This window comes from Canis aureus, chromosome 17 (genome assembly GCF_053574225.1).
Source record: "Canis aureus isolate CA01 chromosome 17, VMU_Caureus_v.1.0, whole genome shotgun sequence".
Classification (NCBI taxonomy): Eukaryota; Metazoa; Chordata; class Mammalia; order Carnivora; family Canidae; genus Canis; species Canis aureus.
The window spans coordinates 4,222,755-4,245,915 of NC_135627.1; the positions used below are offsets into that span (position 1 = coordinate 4,222,755).

The 23,161-nt window shown below is 41.5% G+C and overlaps 1 protein-coding gene across 1 annotated transcript in view; it reads right to left on the reverse strand.

The window, feature by feature from the left end:
- The window catches only part of MYO16 (myosin XVI), a 594,113-nt gene extending 572,239 nt beyond the window's left edge, over nucleotides 1-21,874 (reverse strand). The window contains exon 1 of the mRNA XM_077854971.1: nucleotides 21,779-21,874. The gene's annotated coding sequence lies outside the window, so the exon portion shown is untranslated. The remainder of the gene's footprint in view (nucleotides 1-21,778) is intronic.
- Between the last annotated feature and the right edge of the window lie 1,287 nt (nucleotides 21,875-23,161).

Genomic DNA, 23,161 nt, shown 5'->3' on the forward strand with positions numbered 1-23,161 from the left:
ATTTATATTAAAATATGAGGCAAGTAAAGCATTCTTTCATACAATCTTCTCCCACCCCACCCATTGGTCCAAGGTCAACCATAGAGAGATAACAAAATTGGTGTAACCACTTTTCTACATGAAAGGTACAACATTCTCTCTACCCTCTTCCAGGATAAACCTTTTTGGGAGAAGCTTTTCACATTGCTCTTTCCAGGCTTTAACTATCGTAGTTTATTTTCTCTATACATACTCCAGTTTGTCAAATCCTTCATTACATATGATTCCCCAAAAGGAATACACTACTCTACATGTGAACTCACTTATTTAGGATATTAGGCACTAGATTTCAATATTGATAGCACATGTGCATTTATGAGAGTAACACTGGGCTCATTATGCTAAGCATCAGTCAACTAACACCCACCAATTTATTCCAAATGTTCTGTTGTCAAGGTATGTCTTTGACAGTCTGAACTTGTGCCATTAATATTTTGAATCAGCCAATAAGATTTAAAATTCTCCCTATAAATTCTTTTATTCTTAAACCCAGATATCAGCCTACCAAGGTCTTTAAAATGTTGATCTAAATCATCTAAAATATTCATTTTCATTATCCCAGCCCTTCTCTTCCAGGTATACACCATACATACACATGTGTATGTATGCATCTAGAAGCATGCCAAGACTTGACAGAGTAGCATTATTTGCAATACACCCAAACTGCAAACCCAAACCTCCAAGCCCAGAAATGGTAGAATGGATAAATACATTCTGGTATACTCAGAAGAAGAGATACATCCATCAGTGAAACTGACTAACCTACAACTCATGCAACAAATAGTCAATGATTACATTCACACAAAATTCACAGTCTGGACAAAACCAGTGTTCAGGAAGGCAAAGATATATTGTAAAAGTAAAGACAGTGAGTGGTGGAGTTGCTTACAATAGTTTATTTCTGGATACATGTGCTTACCTTATAATAATTTCTTTGACTATGTTACATGCATTTTTTCTCTTGTGAGTGTTATAGTTGTCAATAAAAAAAGACTAAGATTAGGGATCCCTGGGTGGCGCAGCGGTTTGGTGCCTGCCTTTGGCCCAGGGCGTGATCCTGGAGACCCGGGATCGAATCCCATGTCGGGCTCTCGGTGCATGAAGCCTGCTTCTCCCTCTGCCTATGTCTCTGCCTCTCTGTGTGTGTGTGTGTGTGTGTGTGTGTAACTATCATAAATAAATAAAAAATTTTAAAAAGACTAAGATTAAATTAAAAGAATTAATTAGATTGACTATCCTTCTACAACCCACAGAAATCCTAAATCAGAGGTAGTTTGTGCCAGGGGAGTGTGTCAGGTGTTGTCTGATGACAGTGTTAGCCCCTTTCTCTTCTCATCCAACGTCCACTGTATCTCCTGGTGGTCTTCAGAGGCCAGTTCCTGTCATGACAGAAATATGGCTGTAGTAGGACAATGTAAAGAGGGAGAAGGGATGGGATGGATGGATGGATGGATGGATGGATGGATATTGACTCAACAATAGAAGAAAATTCTTACCACATTCACCAGGATCACATTCTTACCCCTGAAAAATCACCAGAGTAAGCAGAATACTATTGTGCTGATAAACCTCAGCCAAATCACGGTCCACATCTAAAGTTTGATTTGGTTCAATTTCACCCAAACCACTTGAATACTAAGCAATGGGGAAAAGAGTAAAATGAATGGTGATCGATATACATTCATACACACACATACATGTATACATAATCATACACACACATACATAGAGACACTGTTACGGAGGAATATACACCAAGGTGTAAAGAGTACATTTCCACAGAGTAGGGGCAACATGAATCGGTACACTTTTTCTTTCAGTTTGCATGTATTTTGTAATGTTTCTATACCAATCAATACACTGTATCTAGTTTGTGCATGAGTTCAACTTCTACTCACAAAGTGCTTTCATGTTGTATACATATCTTACTGGTCTTGATGGTTACCTGGGATCCTACTTCTATGAGATTTTGTTCCCCAATGATTTGACCTTGATCAATCTTCTACTTATATTTCGTCCTATAATAGTCACACCTCTCTGTCTGTTCTTTCAATTATGTCTCATTAAAGTTGATCTTTGATTGTTCAAGACTGACACTAGTCAATTAAACACTTTGCCCTAAAGGCAATTGGGCTCAATTAAACTCTCTCACCTTACCCAGGGTCTTCTTCACACAGATATGGGTCACAGCTGATCAAGGTAATGATGCCTTCTGTCAAATCCCAAAAAAATGTGCATAATGCCTTGTTAAAATCAAACTGAACTCAAGCCTATGGAGTGACATCAGCAAGAGGGTTGAATAAGAAGCTCATCTCTTGTTCTCCCACAGATATACTGACTTTATAAAAATAATAAAGAGATCAAAATACCTCAAAGTAGTTACAGTAGGCCAGGCAAGCACAACGTTGAGAGGAGCTGCATTGAAATGAGTAAGGAAAGCCTTTGCTCTCTACCCACAGCTGCTCTGCCCCCAAGTTGGCACAGCCTCTTATGACTGACAGAAAGTACCGAACTTCTATCTCAGGAGTTAAAAAAAAAAAAAGAAAGGAACATGAATGCAGTGTTCCAGCTTTTGGAGGATACTGGAGGATTGATTTCTGTCTAGCCTGATGTGGGGTGCAAACAGAATCAGCATACTCTGGATGCCTGGGAGCCACTGAGAATGGTGGAGAGCTGAGTAACATGTGCAGCACCAGAGAGCCTGCAGCACCACAAACAGACACCAGATGAAGGAAGAGGTTACAAGTTCCTGAAAAAAAAGGTAAATCTAACTGGAAGATCACACAGAGAAGATGTGTCCCAGAGTCTTCAACTAGGTTGACTGGTGAAGGAATCTCCCTGTACATAGCCAGACTAAGAAGACTGGGAGAGGTGGCTGTTTTTTCATAATCCCAAGCCTCAGGAAAAGAGAAAGAAAAAAAAAGATGACAGAAAGGAAAAAAAAATAAATCTCCAGAAATTGATCTTAAAGAAATGAAAATCAATGAAATATCTGATATCAAATTCAAAATAACCCCATTAAAGAAGTTCAATGAAAAAAAAAAACAAAACAAAACAAAAAAAGAAGTTCAATGAGCTTGATGAGAACAAAAAGAGAAAACTAAACAAAACCCGGAAAATGAGGAATGAGAATATCATCGAAAGACAGAAACAAACAAACAAACAAAACAGAAATCCTGAAGCTGAAGAATATAACTGAAAATTCACTAAAAAGGTTCAACATATGACTTGGGTAAGCAGAAGAAAGAACCAGAAAACTCAGAAACTGATAATTTGGTATCTGAGAGGGAAAAAAAATGAAGAAAAATGAAAAAGCCTAAGGGATATATGGGACATTATAAGGAAGGCAATATATCCATATGGGTTTCCTAGAAGAAAGACAAAGAAAGAGAGAGAAAGCCTATCAGAAGAAATACTGGCTAAAAATTTCCCACAGCTAAGGAAGAAAAGGGACACCAAATCCACAAAGCTCAATAGTTCCCTATTAGGATGAACCCAAAAGACACACACTGAAACATGCAATAAACTGTCAAAAGTCAAAGATGAAAAGAGAATCCTCAAAATAGCAAGAGAAAAATGACTCATCATGCACTAAGGAGTTCTCACATTATCAGCAGATTTCCTAGAATAAATCTTAAAGGTCTGGAAGAAATAGGATAATATATTCAAAGTAGTAAAAGGGGGAAAAAAACTTGACAATTAAGAATATACCCAGCCAAACTATCCTACAAATATGAAACAGAAATAGACAGAGAAGTAGACTTTCCCACATAAACAAAAGATGAGAGATACACTACAACTAGAACTTCACTACAAGAAATGATAACGGGACTCCTTCAAATTAAAATGAAAAATGCTGACATAAAAAAGAAAGCATATGAAAACATAAAACTCTCTGATAAGAAGGATGTACTCAAACACAGAATCCTATAAACACTGTATTGGTGCATAAATTACTCTTAATTATAATATAAAACCCAAAAGACCATAGCATAAAAAGAACTATAAAATTTTGTTAATGGACTCACAGCATAAAAATGTAATTTGTGACATCAAAAATATAAAATGAGGGGGGAGATATAAAGGAGTAGAGGTTTTCTTATAAAGTTATTATCATCTTAAAACAGGAACTCTCTTCCTTTGTTCATGTGTTTTCTTTTTTTAAGATTTTATTTATTTATTTGAGAGAGAGAGAGGGAGAGTCAGCAAGAAAACACAAGCAGGGGGGAGGGGCAGAGGGAGAGGGAGAAGCAGACTCCCACTGGGCAAGGAGCCCTTACACAGGGCTCAGTCCCAGGACCCTGGGATCATGACATGAGCCAAAGGCAGACACTTAACCAACTGAACCACTCAGGCATCTGCTGTTTTGTTTCTTAAATTTCACATATGAGTGAAATCATATGATATTTCACTTAGTATTATACTCTCTAGTTCCATTCAGGTCATTGCAAAGGTCAAGATTTTATTGTTTTATGGCTGAACAATATTCCATTTTATATATTTTATTCTATCATTTATATAACCTTTTCTTTATCCCATTCATCTACCAGTGGACACTCTGGCTGCTTTCATAATTTAGCTATTGTAAATAATGCTGTCTATTTCTATGCTATTACTATACTGCTTTGATTAGTACAGCTTTATAATATGACTTGAAATCTGGAATTGTGATACCTCTAGCTTTGCTTTTTTTTTTTTTTTTTTTCAAGATTGCTTTGGCTATTTGGGTCTTCTGTTGTTCCATATAAATTTTAGGATGTTTTGTTCTATTTCTGTAAATAATGCTACTGGTATTTTTGATAAGGATGGCATTAAATCTGTAGATTGCCCTAAGTAGTATACACATTTTAACAAATCTTTTCTTCCAATCCATGAGCATGGAATGTCCTTCCATTTCTTTGTGTCATCTTCAACTTGTTTGTCCAATGTTTTACAGTTTTCAGAGTACATGTGTTTCATCTCATTGCTTAAATTTATTCCGTGATATCTTATTATTTTGGGTGCAATTTTAGATGGGATTGTTTTCTTATTTCTTCTTTCTGCTGCTTCATTATTAGTGTATAGAAACACAACAGATTTCTGCACATTGATTTTTGTATCCTGAGCTTTATTGAATTATCAGCTTTAGTAGGTTTTTTGGTGAAATCTTTCAGGTTTTCTATATATAGTATCACATCATCTGAAAATAGTGAAAATATTACTTCTTCCTTACCAATTTTAATGCCTTTTATTTTTGTTGTCTGATTGCTATGGGTAGGACTTCCAATACTTCCAGTACTCTTTTATTAAATAAAAGTGGTGAGAGTGGGCATCCTTATCTTCTTGTTCCTGACCTTAGGGAGAAAGCTTTCAGTTTTTCCCCCATTGAGGGTGATGTTAGCTATGGGTTTTCCATATATGGCCTTTGTTATCTTGAGGTATGTTCCCTCTAAACCTACTTTGTTGAGGGATTTTTTCATGAATTAATGTTGCACTTTGTCAAGTGCTTTTTCTGTCTGGTGCAATAATAATATTGTTTTTATCCTTTCTGTTACTGATGTGATAGATCACATTAGCTGATTTGCAAATATTGAACCAGGCATAAATCTCACTTGATTGTGGTGAATGTTGTTTTTAATGTATTGTTTGATATGAGTTGCTAGTATTCTGTAGAGGATTTCTGTATCTGTGTTCATTAGGGATACTGGCCTGTGGTTCTCTTTTTTTGTGATATCTTTATCTGGTTTTGGTATCAGAGTAATTCTGTCCTTCCTTGTCTCTTGTTACAGTGTTTGTTTTAAAGTCTCTTTTGTCTGAGGGAAGTATTGCTAATTCTGCTTTCTTTTGATATCCAGTTGATAAATGTTTCTCATCCCACCACTTTCAATCTGAAGATGTGTTTAGGTCTGAAATTAGTCTCTTGTAGGCAGCATATGGATGGGTCTTGTTTTTGTTGTTGTTGCTGTTTTGTTTTGTTTTTGTTTTTCCACTCTGTCACCCCATGTCTTTTGACTGGAGTGCCTAGTCCATTTACATTAAAAGTAACTATTCATAGATATAGATAGGAATTGCCATTTTGTTACTTGTGCTGTGGTTATTTTGTAGTTTTTCTCTGATCCTTTCTTTTCTTGTTCTCTTTCATGGTTTGCTGGTTTTCTTAAGTGGTATACCTGGATTTCTTTCTCTTTATTCATTGAATGTCAGTGGTTTTTGATTTGCGGTTACCATTAAGTTTATAAGTGACATATTGTGCATATAGCAGTCTATATTAAGTTGATAGTTGGTTAAGTTTGAAACCATTCTTACTCCTCTTCCCCCAACATTTTAGGTGTATAGTGTTATACTTTACATCTTTTTATTTTATGAATCTCTTGACTGATGTTTTATAGAAATACTTGTTTTTACTGCTTTTGAGTTTTCTACTTTTTCATACTCTCACAGTTTTTCCTTTCCACTCAAAGAATCCTCTTTAATATTTCTTATGGGGCTAGTTTAGTGGTCATGAACTCCTTTAGTTTGTGTTTGCCTGAGAACCTCCTTATCTCTCCTTCATTTGTTTTAGATTTTATTTTTAAATAGTTGCTACATCCAGTGTGGGGCTCAAACTTACAACCCTGAGATCAAGAGTGGTGTGCTCTACTGACTGAACCAGACACGTGCCCCTTATCTCTCCTTCTATTCTGAATGACAGCTTTGCTAAATAGATTACTCTTGGCTGTACATTTTTTCCCTTTTAGCACCCTGAATGTATCTCTCTTCTATCATACAAAGTTTCTGCTGAAAAATCCACTGATAGCTTTATGGGGATTCCCTTGTATGTAACTGACTTCTTTTTTCTTGCTGCTTTTATTTTTTTTTTTTTACCACTACTTTTTTGCTATTTTGATTACTTGATGTGAACCTCCTTGGGTTGATTTTGGGGGGATCTCTGTGCCTTCTGGATCTGAGTATGTTTTCTTTCTTAAATTAGAGAATTTTTCAGTTATTATGTCTTCAAATACATTTTCTGCCCCATTTTCTCTCTCTTCTCCTTCTGGGACTCTTATTAAACAAATGTTATTACACTTGATGGGATCATTCACTGAGTTCCCTAAGTCTATTCTCACTTTGCATAATTCTTTTTTCTCTCATTTGTTCAGCCTGCCCACTTTTCATTACTGTCTTCTAGTTCATTAATTTGTTCCTCTGCCTCTTCCAGCTTATTTATTCCATCAAGTGTGTCTGGTTTTTTTTAAAGATTTTATTTATTTATTCATGAGAGACACAGAGAGAGAGAGAGAGAGAGAGAGAGATGCAGAGACACAGGCAGAAGGAGAAGCAGGCTCCATGCAGGGAGCCTGATGTGGAACTTGATCCTGGGTCTCCAGGATCACACCCTGGACTGAAGATGGCACTAAACTGCTAAGCCACCGGGGCTGCCCCATCAAGTGTGTTTTTAATTTCATTTATTGTGTTCTTCATCTCAGATTGGTTCTTTTTTATATAACTATAATTTATGTAATCCCCATGGAAACCACAAAGGAAAAAACAATAGAAGATACACTAAGAAAGGAAACTAAGTATGTCACTACAAAAGACTGAAAAAACATAAAGAAAGCCAGCAAGAAAGGAAGAAAAGAACAAAGTAACTAATATATACAGGAAACAACAAAATGTCAATAGTAAGTCCTCACTTGTCAATAATTACTTTATAAGTAAATGGTTTAAGCTCTCAAACAAAGACAAGACATGATATAATGACAAAGGGTCAATTTACCAGGAATATATAGCAATTATAAATATAAGTACACCTAATATCAGAGTACACAAATACTAGAAAAAATTGACATAATTTGTGGCAAAAATTGAGTATAACATAATAGCAGCAGCAGATTTCAATACCTCATGTGATGGTTCATTTTATGTGTTAATGTGAGTGAACCATAAGGTTCTCAGATGAAACATTGTTTCTGGTTATGTCTATGAAAGTGTTTCCAGATAAGATTAAAATTTTAATTGGTAAAAAAAAAAAAAAAAAAAATTTTAATTGGTGTACTCAGACAGTAGATTATTGCCCTCTCCAGTATAGGTTGGGCATTATCCAGCCCATTAAAGTCCTGAAGAAAACAAAAGGCAAAAGTAAGAGGAATCTGTCCCTTTTTTTGTCCTGTCTCACTTAAATGGAACATCTCATTTCATCTTCTGCCCTTCAAGTAGGAACCTGCTCCCCTGGTTCTCAGGCTATAGGACTCAGGATGAATTACATTACCAGCTTTCCTAGGCCTTTAATATGCAGAGATCATATCATGGGACTTCTCTGCCTCTATAATCACATGATCCAATTCTTGACAAAAAATTTCCTTTTCTTTCTTTAACCCAGACTAACACACCCTACTTTCAATAATGACTAGAGCAACCAGACAGAATACCAATAAGAAAAGCAAGGACTTGAACACTATAGACCAATTTATCCTAGCCAACATATGCAGAACATTCCACCCAACAAAGGGAGAATACACACTATTCTCAAGTATACATGAAACATTCTCCAGGACAGGTCATATATTAGGACATATTAGGCCACAAACAAGTCTTAAAATTTTAAGAATATTGAAAAAATTAAGAAGATAGATATGTAATCATACCAAGTATCTTTTCTGACCACAACAGAATTTTTAAACAATATCAATAACAAAAGAATAACTAGAGGATTCATAAATATGTGTAAATTAAGCAGTACACTCCTGAAAAATAATGAGCCTAAGAAAACTTCACAAAGGAAATTAGAAAATATCTTGAGACAAATAAAAATAAAAACACAATGCAGCAAGCCTACAGGATATAGTAAATCAGTATCAAGATAGAAGTTAATAGCAGTACACACCTACACTCAAAAAGAAGAAAGATCAGGAATCAATAACCTAACTTTACACATCAAAGAACCAGAAGAGAAACTGAGCCAAAAATTAGCAGAAGGAAGGAAATAATAAAGATTAAAACAAATAAATGAAATGGAGAATAGAAAAAACAAAATGAATAAAATTAAGAGTTGGGCTTTGAAAAGATCAACAAAATGGAGATATCTTTCACTAGAATAAGGGAAAAATGAGAAGACTCAAATAAGTCAGAAATGAAGAGGAGATAGGACAACTAATGCCATACGAATAAAAAGGATTCTAAGAGACAATTGCAAGCCAACAGTGGATAACCTAGTAGAAATGGATAAATTCCTAAAATATAAAATACCCCAATGCTAAATCTAGAAGAAATAAAAAAATCTGAGCTGAACTATACCGAGTTAGGAGATCAAATTAGTAATCATAACCTCCCAACAAAGAAAAGCCCAGGACCAGATGGCTTCACTGGAGAATTCCATCCAGCATTTAACGATGAATCAATGCCAATCCTTCTCAAATTCTTCCAAAAAGTAGAAGAGGAAGAAACATTTCCAATCTAATTTTATGAAGCTAGTATCACCCTGATACCAAGCCAAAGATGCCACATGAAAGGAAAATGACATACCAATATCCATGGTAAATATTGATGAAAAATCCTCAAGTAAATACTAGCAAACCAAATTCAGCAGCACATTAAAATCAATATACAAAATGACCAAGTGGGATTTGCTCCGGGGATGCAAGAACATTTCAGTATTTGAAAATCTATTAATATAATACACCCCATTAAGAGAACAAAAGACACAATTTACATGATCATCTCAAGGACAAAGAAAAAGCATCTGACAACATTCCACCCCCTTTAACCACAGAAATGCTCAACAAACTAGGACTAAGAGGAAATTACCACAATATGTTTTTAAAAGCCATACACAAAAAGCCTACAGCTAACATCATGTGCTGAAAGCTTTTCCTCTAAGACCAGGAAAAAGGTCAGGATGCCCATTCTTACCATTGCAATTCAACATGGTACTGGAAGTCCTAGCTAGAGCAACTAGACAAGATAAAAAAATCAAAAACATCCAAATTGGAAAAGAAGAAGTTAAATTATCTCTGTTCACAGACAACATGTTCTCATATGTAGAAAACCCTAAAGATTCCACCAAAAACTATTAGAATAAACAAATTCAGCAAATTTTCAGAATACAAAATCAACAACAAAAATCAGTTGTGTTTTCTATACATTAGGAATGAAGAATTTTAAAAGAAAAGTAAGGAAACATTCCCATTTACAATAGCACCAAAAAGAATGAAATATTTAGGAATAAACTTAACTAAGGGAATGAAAGACCTATACTCTGAAAACTATAAAATATTGTTGAAAAATTAAAGAAGATATAAATAAATGGAAAGACAATGCATGTTGATGGATTGCAAGACTTAATATTATAAAATACCCATGTTACCCAAGGTGATCTATATAGATTGAATGCAATCTCTATTAAAATCTCAATGGCATTTTTTGCACAAATAAAAAGACTATCCTAAAATTCCTAGAATCCCAAAAGGAACTATATAGCAAAAACAATCCTGAAAAAAAAGAAACTGGAAATCTCATTCTTCTGATTTCAGAACACATTACATAGCTATAACAATCAAAACAGAATAGTATTGGCATTAAGGCAGATGTGGAGGCCAGGAGAGCAGAATACAGAGCTCAGGAATAAATCCTTCTGTACGTGGTCAAATGATCTTCAGTGAGGGTGCCAAGGCCACATACAGGGGAAGGAAAATCCAAATGTCTAGAAAAACCAAATGTCTACATGCAAAAGAATAAAGTTGAATCCTTACTTTACACCATACACAAAAACCAACTCAAAATAGATTAAAGATCAAACACAGCCTTTGGAACTATAAAGCTCCTAGAAGAAAACAAGAAATAAACTTCATGACATTAGATTCGGCAGTGATATCGTGGATATAACACAAAAAGCACAGACAACAAAAAGCAAACATACACAAATGAGACTAAAGTAAGCTTAAAGATTTCTGCACAGCAAAGGAACCAGTCATCAGAGTGAAAAGGCAATCTATAGAATAGGACAAAATATTTGCAAACCATATATACAGGAAGGTGTTAATACCCAAAATATTTTTTTTAAGATTTTATTTACTTATTCATGACGGACACAGAGAGAGAGAGAGGCAGAGACACAGGCAGAGGGAGAAGCGGTCTCCATGCAGGGAGCCCGACGCGGGACTCGATCCCGGGTCTCCAGGATCACACCCTGGGCTGAAGGCGATACTAAATCTCTGGGCCACCAGGGCTGCCCAATACCCAAAATATTTAAATAAGTCCTACCACTCAATAAGAAATAAAATAACCCTATTTAAGATGAACATAGGACTTAAATGCACATTTCTCCAAAGATGATACACACACACAAAAAAAAAAAAACACAAAAAAAAACCACGTGCACACACAAAAAAAAACCACGCGCACGCACAAAAAGATGATATGCAAATGACCAACATGCGTATGGAAAGATGCTCAACATCACTAATGCAAATCAAAACCACAAGATATCACCTCCCATCTGTTATGATGGCCACTATCGAGAAAACAAAAAATAACAAGCTTTGGCAAGGATGTGGAAAAATTGGTGCCCTAGTGAACTGTTGGTGGGAATGTAAACTGGTGCAGCCACTATGGACAACTGTGTGGAGATTCTCAAAAGCCATATATAGTGACACCTGGGTGGCTCAGTGGTTGAGCATCTACCTTCAGCTCATGGAGTGATCCTGGGGTCCTGGGATGGAGTCCTGCACTGAGCTCCCCACAGGGAGCCTGCTTCTCCCTCTGCCTATATCTCTGCCTCTCTCTGTGTGTCTTCATGAATAAATAAATAAAATCTTTTGAAAAAAAAGCATATATATATGCCATGTTTTTGCACCTTCCTCCAGTGGGGTATTGCCACCGCAGACATGTGCTCTGTCCAGTCCTGCTCAGTTCTGCACCAGAGTTCTCCAGTATGTGTGGATAGATGATAGATAGATAGATAGATAGATAGATAGATAGATAGATAGACGGATACCATTCAGCCACTAAAATGGAATACTATTCGGCCATAAAAAGAAATCCTAACACTTGCGACAAATGGATGAACCTTGAGGTCATTATGCCAAATGAGATGAGTCAGACAGAGAAAGATAAATACTATATGATCTCATTTACAGGTCAAAATCTAAAACAAATCAAAAACCTCATAAAAAGAGATGATAATTTAGTGGTTGTTAGGGGCAGGCAGTGGAAGGTGGGAGATATGAGTGATGATGGTCAAAGGTCAACTTCCAATTATAAAATGAATGAGTTCTATGGATGTAATGTACACCATGGTGACCATAGTTAACAATACTATATTATACATAAGTAATAAGTATGTACTATAATTTGTATGTAAGAGGTAGATTTTTAAAGTGCTCACACACATGTAAAATCGTAACTATGTAAGGTGATGGATGTGTTAACTATATTGCAGTGATCGTTTTGCAATATGTACACATATAAAATCATTTCTCTGTGTACCTTAAATTTACACAGTATATGTCAATTATATCTCAATAAAACTGGAAAAAATTTAAAATAGCATTAGCATATGACTCAGTAATCCCACTTCAAGATATATATCGAAAACAAGATCTCAAAAAGAAATCTGCACACCCATATTCACTGCAGCATTATTTATTCACAGTTGCCAAAAAAGCGGAAGAAACCTAACTGCCCACTGACACATGAATGGATAAGCAAAATGTGGTGCATACAAACAACAGAATATTATTCTGCCTTAAGAAAAAAAGGAAACTTTGTCAAATGCTACAAAACAGATGAACCTTGAGGACACTATGCTAAGTGAAATAAACCAGTCGCAAAAAGATAAATAGGGCATGATTTCTCTTTAGACGAGGCACCCAAAATAGTCAGACTTGCAGGCAGGAAGTGGGATGTGAGTGCAAGGGTTGCAGGCAGGTAGGGAGATTAGAAGCTGTTATTCAGCGCGTACAGGACTTCAGTTGTGTGACGGGAAATTTCTAGAGATCTGTTGCACAATTAACATTACTGTATACTTAAAAATGGGGGCATCTGGGTGGCTCAGTGATTGGGAGTCTGCCTTCAGCTCAGGTCGTGATCCCTGGGTCCTTCTCCCTCTGCCTATGTCTCTGCCTCTCTTTCTCTGTGTCTCTCATGAAACAAATAAGGTCTTTTTAAAAAAATGGTTATGGTGGTAAACTTTCTGTTCTGTGTGTTTTGCCACAATTAAAAAAAAAACTGACACCACATAAAGCAAAAATAAATAAATAAATAAAACTAAACTCCAATGTAAATTCTTATAAATAAGAACCTTAGAAATTAATTCACCTAATTTTGTAGATGAGCAGAGTGAAGGATTAATTGTAACTGGATTTTCAAATATGTTGTCAGGTGAGTTTGTAATGACTGACTTTTGTGAACTATCCTGGTTCCTTGTTTTTGTAATGGCTTAAAAATTATTTGTGATGAGTGTGTGTGTGTGTGTGTGTGTATATATATATATACATACACACACATATATATTATATAATGTATATGTAATGTATATAATGTATTATTTTTTATAGGAATCTACACACCAATCTATAGCCACTAGGAAGTCCTATGAAGCTCAGGACATCTGACCTGCCCAGTTCTCTAAGGTTTCATCATTCCACATCATGTCCCACAATTGCTGAGGACACCCCCAATCACATTTGTAGTTCACCTGGGTCTCACCTGAATTCACTTAAAAGAAATAAGTGAATTGTTGTTTTAATTTCCTCATCTATCTTGGGCTTTAATACAAGATTCTGATTTGTTTTCCTTGTTTAAGCTCATTCTCTAGTTTAGAGGAGGGATGAGATCTATCTTTATGTGATCTTTGCTTTTTACATCATTAGACCCAAGCAGAGGCTCATCATGGCCTTGCTCTTCTTATTCTAAACACTGCAAAAATAGCCTGTTTATTGTCTTTGCATTTCCAAACCTGCCCTCATGATGAGATGCAGTCCTGACATTCTTCTTATGGGTTTCATGTTACTCTTTTTCACTTTACTTGGACACCTGCTCCTGCTCCACCCCCACTACTTGTCACCTCACAGACCCTAGGGAGTGATGTGGCCTTCCTATGTGACTTCCTTTGCTTCCTCATGAGGACAAAATGTGACTGCAGAGCCATGATGTTGCTCTGTCTGATTGTATAGCCTCTGTCCCCTGGGCTCCTTCCTCTAGGCATTTCAAAATCCACTGTGATCTGCGAGGCATAAGACCATTTCAACTTTGTACAAAACTAGCTAGTGGGATCCTTTTCTCCCAAGGTTTCACCACATTTCTGCCACCAAGTTGTTATTTCGTAAGTAGATTCAAGTCCATCAAAGAACTCGCTCTCGTTGCTTCTGAATAATAAGCTTTTAGAAAGCGCTCCAACTTGTTTAAGTAACCTAGACTTTCCAAGAATGAAACTCCAGCCAAAGTCCTAGCACACTGCCATCTTCTCCAGGCAGGACACCACGACATGAATTTACAGAGCTCCTGCCCAGGATAAGCCCTGAGCTAAGCAGGTACAGAAAGCCGAATCTCATTTAATCCCGCATTTTACCCTACAAGGCAGCCACTCTGTTCACCCCATTTCACAGATGAGGTCTAGGAAGGTTTTTCCTCGTATTCATGGGGCCAGAATTCCAACATATCCTTGTCTGTTTCAAGCTCACCTCCTTTTGGCCACTTACACTATACTATACATTCATACTGTGTCTTATCCAGACTGCAATTTCCTGCCTCAGTGCCTCTTTTATCACCTATATTAGGAAAACTCTATTTATCATCCGCCTTTGAATTCTCATGTCTGCGTAGCTTCAGCGAACCCCTTCCTGAGAAATGTCTTTGTTTCACTCCAGAAAACTGTTACTTGTTTCTTTCTATAAGCTATAAAATAAAACAGCAAGCTCCGGTCCATATGAAATACCCTCCTTGGTATTCTCTTCTGCTAAATTCCTTTATTTCTTACGCCAAAGTTCCTTTGTCTTGCTCTTGCATTTAGTTTTAAATCACTGGAAATAAATGTAAAGTTAATGACTCGCTGTCCCAAATCATAAAGATAAAAGGCATATTAATAGACTTTTTAAAAGAAGATTTGAGAGCTCACAGAATTATTTCTACCCAGGGACTCTCAACCACATATAACTGAGCTGCTTATAACCAATAATCTAAATTAGAAAGAAAATGAGCATGCCTGAATAAGACTTTATCATTCTTAAAGGAATTATTTAATATTTCAAATGTGTTCATTAAAGGCATACAGTGCCACATGCTAAAGGCGTTAACCTACCAAGTTTATTTTTAAAACACTAATTCTAGTGATAGAAGTGAAATAGAAGGCATTCAACATTTCAGTTCTAGAAAAAGAGTATGTTCAAATGCCTATTTTTACGCATAATTCAATTTAGTTTCTGAGAATATGAATATCAAACTCACCTTCATCCATACTTTTAATCATATTTTTTAACCAAAAAGTGCTCTCAGCGATTTTTTGGCGGGACATAACGGACTTATTTTACTCACATTACTTAATAGTGATAATATCTACATGACAATCGCGGGGGGGGGGGGGGGAGGTAAGGAGAAGAATACCAAACAAGCAATGGATACAATTCATTCAAAGAATGAAATGTGGGTTCTTCTTTCATTTTTGTCTCCTTAAAATGCAGCAAATCTACAACTTATTTTTTATAAGTCCAGTTATTGGAGGGATGATGATGATTCACCAAAGTCAACTTCCGTATTAACTACACTGAACATGACCTTCGGGCCCCAGTGTTGGTCTGGATCAAGCTCAGCAGTCATCTTCCGCAAAGGGCAAGACAGCAAGTGCTTTAGGTTAGGAGGGTCTCACCTGGTCACACCTTCTTTGTTGTCTGTGTCCTATTGTCTGTTTCTGCTCTCCTTTACAAATGAAAGGCAAGGCGTAGCTTTACAGGCTACAATGCATGCAAGCCACAGGTTATATTTGGCTACAATTTGCAGCCCCTGGCCGTAGATGGTTTTTATATGGTACTTGTTAAAGAAGCATTACAAAAAGAAAAATGTTTCTCTCTTAAAAAGAAGGAACCTGGATTTTTGCTTAGTGATAAGAGCACAGTATTAATAACCAGACCTTTATGCAAGTCCCGATCCATCCTGAGCTAGCAGTGTAACTCTGAATAAATTACTCCGTCTCTCTAGGTTTCTTTTCCTTATCAGTAAAATGAGCGGATGATTTCCATGGGAGGGAGAAGGACACAGTCAGAGGGATCCGTGGGGCAGGGTCTGGGGTGGTGGCAGAGAGGCAAGCCCCAGTAAAATGTGAGACAGGACTCCACGTGGTCGGAGCACAGGGAGCAGTCAGTTCTGGAATCTGAAAGGGCATTCGCAGGGCACCAAGCAGCTTTGCTTTTGCAGGGCTGACACCATTCATACAACATCTACCAAGCTATGCACACATGCATACGTGCATACACACAGGTGCACAAGGACACGTAGCAGGAAGTCAGATGTTCAAGCAGAGCAAGTAGCGCTAAGGACAAGCACAAGATGTACATGCAGTAAGGAGATGTCAGAAGAGGGACATCCCCGGACTGTGGGCGATTGGAGAAAGATGTGGATCTGACTCCGGCTAAGCAGAGTGAGAAGCACATTCCTGGCACACACGATAATGAATAAAGTCTCCACATTAAGAAATGCGAAACACGGGGATCCTAGGTGGCTCAGTGGGTTAAGTGTCTGCCTTCAGCTCAGGTCATGGTCCTGGGGTCCTGGGATCAAGCCCCATGTCGGGCTCCCTGCTCACTGGGGAGTCTGCTTCTCCCTCTTGCGCTGCCTGCCACTCTGCCTACTTGTGCGCTCTCTCTTTCTTTCTCTCTTTGTCAAATCAATCAATCAATCTTTAAAATTAAAGAAAGAAGGGCGCCTGGGTGGCTCAGTCTGTTAAGCGCCTGCCTTCTGCTCAGGTCATGATCCTAGGGTTCTGGGATTAAGCCCCACATTGGGCTCTTTGCTAAGCAGGGGGCCTGCCTCTCCCACTGCTCTGCTGTTCCCCCTGCTTGTGCTTGCATCCACTCTCTCTCTCTCTCAAATAAATAAAATCTTTAAATAAATAGAACAAAAGGAAGGAAGGAAGGAAGGAAGGAAGGAAGGAAGGAAGGAAGGAAGGCAGGCTAAATTCTGAGTAGGGAACTGCATTCAACTCGGTGTTGTCCCAAGGTAGCAGATATAAGGACTGATGCAAGGAGGCCGGAGGGTCGGCAGGAGGGGCTCAAGAAGGACAGCACAGGTTGTGCAGAGGACCAGGTACTGGATACTGTGGCTAACAGGAAATCACTGAAGTCTTATCAGCAAAAGGCCTCATGGCCAAACCGGCATTTAAGACGAATCACTCTGGCTTCTGTGACAGGATCTGAGGGGACAGCCTGGAACAGCAATGACAAACGGATCCCTCAGCCGTGGCAGGAGATGAAGACATGCCCAAGCACAGCCATAAAGGGTCAGAATGAAGAAGACTACTCTCAGCAGTGTCTCCCAGATAGACCAGGTTGACCTGGGGAGCCAGGGAAAGGGACAGTGGCAGATGAGACGGTCGTGGGGAGGGAAGGCTGCTGTGGCATTCCACCCCTGGGTCAGGGGACACATGCAGGAGACCTGGAGACAGGAACAGATATTCTAAAGTCCACCTGGGGCACTGAAGGCCAGCCCGGGTCGTCCAGGTAAATGGTCCCACAGGCAGATGCAGGCCTGAAAGTACCCAGAGGGGCAGTGCTGGAGATGCAGGTGCGAAGCTGCATGCAGGGGGAGAGGACCCCTCGTGGAACAAGGATGGGGGAGAAGCAGGGCCCAAAGGGATTGCACAAAGAGCCACACTAGGGCCACTGGAGGGAAGAAACACAGAGCAGGAAACTGAGGAATCAGGAGCCGCTAAGGGGTGAGGGTCTGTTGTCATACACCACTCTGGCAGGGGATATGAGTGGCGGTGGGCTTCCGTGGCTCCGTCTGAATAGAAGCTGGACAGCATTGGGCTAACTCTAATGAACGGGAGTGATCCAGACAACTGGAGCCCAGCTTCTCCATTTCCATAGAAGCAAGCACACTCCAATTCTGAAAACTGTGTCCTTTTTAACACAATTATATAGAAGGTATTGTAATCCAGCATGGAATATAAAATAGACCAGTTGATAGGATCCTGTCACTTGAAATTTACCATCTATTAGAAAATTACCACCTATTAGAAAATATCAACACTCTGTCTATGTATCTTTGTTGTTACAGTTAGATACTGGGAACCTACCCTTCCTTAGAACCAGTGGCCTGATGTGCTGTGGGTCTTCTGAGTTACTGTAATCAAATATGAAAATAACCAAGTTGGAAAATCTCTCTCTGTGTTGGGAAAGACGACAGGCACTTGTAGGTGGCTGGAGGAGGCAAAATATGAACTCTTGAGTGGCCTTGTCACAGTGGCTCTGAAATGAAGTGCTCGTGGAAACCGCTCAGGGCTAGCCAGAGGGACTGCCTGTGCCTGCCCCATCCCAGGCTCTGATTCTACCCGTCTCTGGAGGGCTCAGGAAATCCACTCTGACCAGACTCCTCTGGGGGCATCTAGTTCATCAGACCAGGGAGCACAAGCCTAGTCTTTGAAGGAGGGTGACCTTCTTTCCAAAAGTCAAATCTCTATGCACTTGTATGACTGCTCTTTCTCAGGAAATTCACGACAGAATTGTTAATCCATTTTTATCACTTTTCATGGTCAAAAATCTTTAGCACGTCTCTGAAAAATGTCCCTGCTTAAGAGGCCAGTGAGTGGAAGGGCTTGATTTCATCTAATGAACCAGTTCAATATTCAAAAGGCATATAGACTGAGTCCACACAGAGGGTCTCACCCCAGGCAGGAGATTGCAAGAGCACATGAAAACAGAACACAGTGTGATAATCACCCCCCAGCAGGGGAGCTCTGGAAGGTCGCTGAATTTTGTCTGGGGCCATCTACACATGTAGCTGGAACAGAATGCAGTGAAGGGAAATTGAGAATGTGGAGTGAGTGGCCCTGCCTACACTCACCTTCCAGGGGCAGTTGAGAGGATCTGGGGAGAGAACTCAGGTTCGAGAAAACAGCTTCCAAGTGATCCAGTGTTGCTTTTGTGAGCTTCTCAATTTCTGAGGATGAAGACACTTCACTTCCTAGGACTGCTTCCTCATCTCAATGCACCTGGGATGAAAATCATCTTTTTTTTTTTTTTTTTAAACTGCCTGGCCTTTTTTTCTTTCATCCATATAGGTATGTTATACGCATTTTGAAACTAAATAAGTAATTTTCAATTAAAGGTTTTCTGCTCTCTTGACATGCTCACCCTTTGCTCTCTGAAACTTGTATAAAATGACGTTTTAATCTGAGAACAGAGAAGGACCCAGGACAGAGGAGTGGCCACAAGAGTTGGGGGAAGGAGAACCATAGGAGAAAGGGGTGAAGAGATATGAGGAGTTTGATCACTGCTGTTAAAAACATACCATCTCTGCAAGGTCCACCCCACGTGTCTCCCTCTTAGGGGCTAACGGTCAAACCTTCCCGCCGGTCTGACGCTCCTGTTTGGTAGAAAGACCAAGGCCCAGGGACCTTGCCAAGATCTAACTCTCTGACCTTGAAAACAAGACGTAGGTCTTCTGGGTCCTCTGCCATGGTGAGAAGATCCCAAAAAGGCAGATACATATTTTGAGGTGCTCAGCTTGCCACAGGTCAAATATAAAAAAAACTGCCGTTTTTAAATATCCCAGTTCCAGTGAAATATATTTTCTCATTTATGCAAATGTTTTAACACATTAAATGATCCACAAGTTACACACACACCTACACGTAGGCATATATATTAGGATCCTGTGTGCATTTTATGTATTGTGTTTTCATTCACCACGTTTTATCTTCTGATTTCTTAAGGAGAAGGAAATGCTTCTATTCCTAAAGAACATTCATGTTCTGCAGTGGGCTCACATTGGCTGGACATTCTTTATCTGTAGGAGTACTGACTTACCCACAGACCACATTCATGGCCTGCCACAGCAGTTACAGGAGCCTTCTCAGATCAGAGGGAGGGAAAATCTTTACAGTATTATTTCACACGCAAAATAAAATACTTTGGCTATTTTAGCATGTGCTGAACAAATTCCACTCCCCCAATTCTCAAAGGACAGGGATAAACTGAACCCTAACATTTTGCCCTCTAGGTGAAATTTTACTGATTTAACTTCTTTTTCCGTTAGTGAGTAACTATCACACTCTGGATGATTGTTGTAGCAAGGACTATATCCCTGGGGCATTATCTCTAAAACAATGGCCATATATTCTGGTTTCCAGAAAGTCCTTCAAATGTACACCTCGGCGGCTCACACAGGTTGGTTACATGTTGGGAGGGACCATAGCCGGTTAATGTTAAGTTCACGTTACATATGCTTGCATAATATTAATAAACTAAACTTCAAACACACAATCTGACGTGCTTTGAAGGGACTCTTAACTCATGGTTGACAAATCATCTTCCAAGCCTCTTAAAGCATCGAGAGCAAAATTTAATTTATCCCATCAAGAGGAAACTTGGTGGTCCAGGTAGGTCTGTGGCTGCCCCGCTCTCTCAGTCATGCGTGGCTCTGACTTCAGGAGCTCAGGGCTGATCTTGGGGTCTCCTGTTCTTACTCCTCATTGTAAGTGAAGATCACTGGGAGACACACAGACAGACTGCGGGGGCTTCATAAGTACCCCAAGAACCCACGGCAAACGTGTGCGGGGCATTGCAACCTTCCCCCCAACAGACACTGCACACATCTCCTGCGGTCCTGCAAGAAGGCCGCGCAGGACCCGCGCTCCCGGGGCTCTGCTGCGTCCGTCCGGCAGGACACAGCCCCTCAGCACACCCCCTTGGCCCATTCGGAACAGCTAAGTGTTACCGGGCCCCGCTCGGCCAAACACGATCCGTTCTCTTCCAGTGGCAAAATAATTACCAGGTGGCAAAGGATGAACACACAATTTAAACGTATTGGCTCACGCCCCAAGACAAGAGATCCGAGGCGCGAGCGAGGAGCTGCAGCTCCCGGGTGCACGCAGATGCACGGGTAGAACTTGACCGAAACCGGCCCCGTTACCCTGGGGGCGTGCAAGGTGCCGCCGAGCCCAGCCCCCCCCGCCCCCCACCCCCCCATCCCCAGCCGGTGGGTCTCGCCCAGCCAGGGACGGTGGGCGGGGGCCGAGGGGAGCGGGAGCCCCGAGCCCCGAGCCCCGAGCCCCGGATGGGTCCCTCGCCGCCCCGCGACCCCGACCCGGCCCACGGGGGCGGCCCGGCCGCCGAGACAATGGGGACCTCGGGCGGCGGGTCGCGGTCCGGGGTCGGCGCGGTCAGCGGCGGAGGCCACGGCCGGGAGCCCTCCTTCAGCCTCCTTCTGCATCTTTGTTCTCCCAAGTAGTCGCTCTGTTTCGTGCCCAAAGAAAAGAGGAGGAGGACGGCCCCGTGGGTGTGCGCGCCCCCCCCCCGTCTCCCGCAGCGCCTCGGGCTTCCCGGGCCCCCCTCCGGCCGGTGCCGCCTCGGTCCCCGGCGAGGTCCGGGCTCGGGAGGTTTGCTGCTCCCGCCGGTGCACGCCCCTCCTCGCCGCCCCCTCCCGGGGAAGGACCGCGGGCGTCCTCCCCACGCGCCCCCTCCGCGCTGGACCCGGGCGGGGAGCCCCGCGACCCAGGTGGAGCAGCCCGCACCCCGCCCTCCCCCAGACCCGCGCCCCGCGCCCCGCGCCCCGCGCCCCGCCGCCGCCCTACCTGCCGCAGGAGGGTCCACGGGAGACGCGCGCAGCCGGCGGCGCCCACGCGGGGGTCGGCTCGGGGAGCGCCGCGAAGGTGCGCGGGGGCGACGGCTCCCGGGGTGCGGGAAGGGCGCGGGGCGCGGGGCGCGGGGCGCGGGGCGCGGGGCTCGGGGCGCGCTGCGGGGCCGCTCGGAGCCCGCGGGGCTGCGCTGGCTCGGCCCGCCCCCCCGGACCCGCGGCCGCGCTCGCCCCTCCCCGCGCGCCCCGCCGGCCGCCGGCTCGGCTCCGGGTGTCGGGGGCGCCGCCCGCCCCCGCCCGCCCCCGCCCCCGCCCCCGCGGCTCGCGCTCGCTCCGCGCCGGGCCCGGCCTCCCTCCTTCCCACGCTTTCACGCGCCTCCGGAGACCGCGCCTCTGGCTCGGCTCCCCGCGCCTCCGATCCTCCCCCGCGGGCCCCCGCCCCCGCCTTGCTGACAGTCCCGGAATGGGGCTCCCTCGTCCAACTTTCCCTTCCTGACTCGTGCAGGAAGCGCGGGAGCTGGAGGGGAGCGGGGAGCGCGGGGCCGCGGGAGTCGTGACCTGGCGCTGCCACCCCGCTTCCTTCCCGGACTGTCCGACCAGGACCAGAACAAAGGCCGTCGCGGGGACGGGGCAGTTGTCACCGGGCGACACGAGGGACCCTTTTAGAGACGCAGAGGCCCTACCGTCCTTCCCGCTCCGGTCCTTGAGAGCCTCCGGGACGCTCCTGGACTCTCCAAAACATGAATTTCCGCGTGGGACCAGAAGAGGAGCATGGGCAAGGTCAAGCCTTTCTCTAGGGATCCGCTTTCGGTAGCAGTTTTCACGGCAGAAGAGATGATTTCCACACCCACCTCCCAAAATTGTGTTTGTGCGTGGCCCTGGAGACATGTTTCACAGTCCACATTTTGCCATGAGAGCTATAGGCTGTATTAATCCTAGGGTTCGTATGATGCATGCACACACACACACTTTATAGTATATAATAGCAAAGGGCCTTATGTAAAACACATATGCAATAACTTTATTCAAAAGACTTCATAATCATATTAATTATTCAGATTGTTCTCATCTAAATAAAGCATAATACATGAGCATATAAAAATATAGAATTTGGAGTTCCCTGATGGAACACAAAATTTCATACTTAAATAACCTCATACACTGCATGTTCATGAGTGGACTCAATGGTGATTTTGAGATTTTGAGATACCATATTAATTTTCATTTAGATTTCATGTTTTCCTGTGACTTGAGATACACTTTGTGAATGCTAAGATGGGATCGGTTAAGTGAATTAACTTACCTTATATACTATGAGATGATATGGAGATGTTTCCATTCATAATGTGACAAGAATGTGGTCCCAAGTCAGATTCAATTC